This window comes from Pogona vitticeps, chromosome 1, assembly GCF_051106095.1.
Source record: "Pogona vitticeps strain Pit_001003342236 chromosome 1, PviZW2.1, whole genome shotgun sequence".
NCBI lineage: Eukaryota > Metazoa > Chordata > Lepidosauria > Squamata > Agamidae > Pogona > Pogona vitticeps.
The window spans coordinates 316141438-316146300 of record NC_135783.1 but is presented as its reverse complement, the minus strand read 5'-3'; the positions used below and the strand labels follow the sequence as shown (position 1 = coordinate 316146300).

Genomic DNA, 4863 nt, shown 5'->3' with positions numbered 1-4863 from the left:
TTAAAAGCATCCTTGATGCTTTAGCAACAATTAAAAAGAAATGGAAAACTTCCTCTCGCTTTCCTTCCACAAAGGAGCAGAGAAAGAATCTTTATATTTCTCAAAATCTTTAAGCAGCTTAAACAAAATGGATTGCTTCAACCATAGACTTTGGCTCAATCCCAGCAATCACACACAATGGAAACAAAACCAACCAATCCTACCTGCATAAAAAAGAAGTAGCCCTTGACAGAGACCCCCCAAAAGGGGCAAGTAGGCATTGATCAGAGGTGTTGCTACACTATGCAACAGGATTTCATCCAATGAGTAGTAATCAGCTGTAACTTTATAAGAACATTACAAATTCTGTTGCAAAAATATTGAAAAGTGATCCAAGGACCATCAGAGAAGAAGGTGAAGAGAAGGATAATACCTGCTAGCTGGACTGATCCTTATCTTGCTACGTCTTGTTACATGCAATGAAGAAGACAAATAAGTGAAATAATATAATAAATGCCCACAATTGTGTTTATTAAATTCAATCCCAGAAGAGTTAATGAAGTGCACTTTTTATGAAATGTCTTTATACTTTATACTAATATTTTACATAAAGTTTGGTGGGAGATCTTGGAAGCAATTACCAATCGAATTACGTAATTTCACTTTAAACTTTAAGGCTCAGTTAGAGATGCAAATCAAGTTGTACTGCATATCAATATACAATTATTCTGATTTTTTTAAAAAAATCACTTTCACGGGAGGCCTATTTATTTTATTTATTTTAATTCCTCATATTTAAATGAGTCAAGCTTTAAAAAAAAAGGTAATGTGAAATATTTATTTTGTATATGCAAAGAAGATGCATTACTGTTGATTGTGTATGCAATATAATATTGCATAAAAGAAAGTAAAACTCCAAGCTTTTTTCAGATACTATCTAAATAAGCTTTCTTATTTCTTGGTCATAACTAGGCATTCTATGCCTGTTCCTGCTATTGTCTTACAGCAGAAACCAATCATGTCCCTTCAGGTAAAAGTCCTCATGTGCTTGATGTGGTTTCCTCATAAGTAAGGGGCTACAGAATGACCGTTATGTTTCCCCTCCTTAAATATATTAGGTGCACAAACTGTGCTTTCTCAGGTGACATTCCCAGTGTGTGAACACTCATTCTTACTCATGTTATCTATTGTCCCAAGATTTTGTGTTTTTGCGTTTAACAAAGTAATTGTATTAGAGGGTTTGAAACACCCTTTTCTATTTGGTTGTCTTCAGGCCCCCATCTTTTATTCATAGCGTCTCTCATGGTGCTGGAAGGCAGACTGTGTTGCCATAGCAATGCCCTGCATATCCCTGTGGATAGCTTACAATTTTACTTTTTTAAAAAAACCCAACAACAAAAAGCCATTGATAACACATGTTGCCAAAGGTTACAGAAGTTGAATGCTAAAATGGAAATATTTCTCCTTTATAGAGTTGCACTGTGGATGCATCCTGCAAATTCAAAGAAACAGGTAAGGGTATGACCTCTTTGTGAAGAACGATGAATAGTTTGGTTTCATGACATTATTCAGAATGAAATGCAACCTTGGTTTTTTACAGTTTCAGTGAGGATGCATTCACTGACTTAGAATGTAGAAATGCTGGAATTTTTTTTAAAGAAACAGTGTTAAAATAACCCTACATATTTTCAGACTTCCAGATAATAAAGGCTTATTTCAATGTCCAAGTAAAGTCTAATGAGAACCACATACAGGTCCCAGATCAATTTCTTACGAAATCTCTAGCCACCCAGAAGTGATATTGAGCATGTCTGAAGTGTGGCAGTCTTGGAAACATTTCTGTCACCCTAATTGATTTCTCTTCTTCACATTTGGGAACCTGATACCAAAATATACCCTGAACGGACTAACAATTCTTCAAGGGACATTAGAAGGTTAAGCCTGCTCATTCATGAGTATTAGGAGGAGGAGGTGGAGCAGAGAAGGAAAAGCAACTCTGCAGGACAAATGAAGAATAAATACAAAGTGCAAAATTATCCTAGCAACAGATTAAGAGGGGGAAGGGGTAAATTAAGAATCTGGGAGGGTTTTTCTCTGTTCACTATGCTTGACCCTGTTCAATGCTTATTTCTCAGTTGCCTCCCTCTTTCTTCCCCGTACTGTGTGCTCACTATTAGCAGCATGTGAGACATTTAGAATGTAAGAAGAATCCTTTCAGACCAGACCAGAGACCTAACATGTTCAGGATTTCATTCCGAGCATGGCCACCCAGCTGCCAATGAGAAACCGATGAACAGGCCATAATATTTTCATATTAAAACTTCTTTTTCCCACCTATCCATCATAGTAAAAGAAGAACAGTGCAGTCAAATAATGGTTTTCATGGAGGCCTCTGCAATCCACATAGGTCCTGTCTGAATCTGCTCTATTTAATAATGTATCCCATCAAGTTGATTGCAACTTATGGTGACCCTTTTCAAGGTTTTCTAGGTAGAAAGTATTCAGAAGTGGTCGAAGAAGAATAATGTGCTGTTGAGTCAATTCTGACTTATGGCAGTGCTTTTCAACATTGAGAATACTCAGATAGAGAATACTTAGAAGTGGTTTACTATTCCATTCTTCTGGGGGTGCCCTGAGACTGTGCAGCTTGCCCAAGGCCACACAGTCTGACTCTATTGTAGGAGGCACAACGGTGAATTGAATTCCCATCCACTGGCTCAGTAGCCAGATCTTGAGAGTCTTGGGAGAAAGGCGAGATAGAAGTTAAATGCTACTGATATTAACAATCCTCATCATAGGTGTCTGGCACAAACCATGTGTTTCTCCTCCTTCAACAGAGCTTGGGAAATTTACTTTTTGAACAACACCTCTTGGATTTCTCCAACCAGCATGAGTTGTAGATCAAAAAGGAACTGGGTGTGCAGGCAGAACCTGGGTGAATTGCATGGCCCCAACACACGACCATCACAATTCTACTGTTGGATTTGTTCAGTGTGACTGCTTCCTGGCTCTTTCATCAAGTAAATTTTACTTAAGAAGGGTGCTCAGTAAACATATTTTTTTTCTTATAAAGTGTTCCCTGTGCATTTCTTTGGAAAGTTGGAAAATTCCTCTCATTTTCCTTATTTTTGCTCAACAGGAAGCAAAGGCAATAGAGTCTCGATGATTATATTAGCTAAGGTCTCTGTCAGGCTTGGTGTGGCCTAAAAGGCATAAATATTCTGGTTTGCCTAATATCGCAAGGGCAGAAGCAGGATCATATGCGCCTGTTGTCCCAAACTTGGGTTAAACTTCCTGTTGAAATGAATACATCAGATTTACAAAGTAAAGGGCAAGTTTCAGGGGTGTCCATAATACCATGACTTCCCCAAATCATGAGAGCTGGTGTAGGACAGTGATTATAGCACTAAATTAAGGGCCAAACTCTATGTTAGAGATAACCTCTCAATAGACCTGCAGCCACTCTCCTGTTCAAACGCCTTTGTCCAAACCATTCACTGGAACAACTACATAATCTCCTGCCTTGCTAGACTGGCCATTTATATGTTTTAAAAAATGGAAATGCCTCACCAAAAAAAAGGAGGGCATAGGAAGAAACAGATTTTTCCCCATTCATAGTAATTTACCTATTTTAGTGTAAATTTAAAAATAATTGCTACAATCTGCTTCAATTTAGGCTTAAAATCCTCCATATTAGCTACTCCAAAGGCAAGTGTGGGTGATATTTTTAAATGGGCCATTAAAATGGCACAAACAGGTGGATCCTTCCAAATAAGTGTCCAAAAGGCAGCTAGGCAGCATCAGGTTGGAGAGTGCTGAAAGTGCGCCATTGACAGGGACGTAATTCCTGCTGAATATTTACTTGTATGCCTGTTATGTAGAAACAATAACTTGTCCAAGTTGATAATAAGAATCTTGGCTAATCAAATGTATTCTCAGGAACCTGCCAGTAATATCTATGTATGTGAGGAGGCAGAATAAGTCTCTTGCAGCGAGGGAAGGCATTCTACATGTCTTTGGAGTTCTTTAGATCACATTCCAGAGCTCAGTCGTAGAATTAAAACAAATTTCTGAGTTGGATTTCGATGAAGTATTGGCACAAATGAAGGGTCAGGGAGGAGGAAGAGACAAAATAAGGTTCCATACAACAAGTACATTCACAGATTGCTGCCTTGTTGTGGCGAAGGGGCTTGAGTAACTCAGAGAAGCTATGGGCTATGCGGTGCAGGGGCACCCAAGACAGACAGGTCATAGTGGAGAGTTCTGACTAAACGCGATCCACCTGGAGCAGGAACTGGCAAGGCACTCCAGTATCTTTGCCAAGAAAACCCCATGATCAGAAACAAAAGGCTCAAAGATACGACACTGGAAGATGGGACCCTCAGGTCCGAAGGCGTCCAACATGTGACTGAGGAAGAGCGGGGGACAAGTACAAGTAGCTCCAGAGCTAATGAAGTGGTTGGGCCAAAGACGAAAGGACACTCAGCTGTGGACGTGCCTGGAAGTGAAAGGAAAGTCCAAAGCTGCAAAGAAAAATATTGCATAGGAACCTGGAATGTAAGATCTATGAACCTTGGTAAGCTGGATGTGGTCAAACAGGAGATGGCAAAAATAAACATTGACATCCTGGGCATCAGTGAAATAAAATGGACAGGAATGGGCGAATTCAATTCCGACAATTCTCATATCTACTATTGTGGGCAAGAATCCCGTAGAAGAAAAGGAGTAGCCCTCATAGTCAACAAAAGAGTGGGAAAAGCTGTACTGGGATGCAATCTCAAAAATGTTAGAATGATTTCAATAAAAATCCAAGGCAGACCTTTCAACAACACAGTAATTCAAGTTTATGCACCAATCACCGATGCTGAAGAGGCTCAAATTGAC

General features: G+C 39.2%; 1 long non-coding RNA gene across 1 annotated transcript; it reads left to right on the top strand.

Annotated features, from left to right (window-relative positions):
• The first annotated feature begins 1015 nt into the window (after nucleotides 1–1015).
• On the top strand, nucleotides 1016–2904 carry LOC144588903 (uncharacterized). Its single transcript, XR_013544661.1, has 2 exons — nucleotides 1016–1491; nucleotides 2817–2904. It is a non-coding gene; the product is annotated as an uncharacterized LOC144588903 (long non-coding RNA).
• Nucleotides 2905–4863: the final 1959 nt, after the last annotated feature.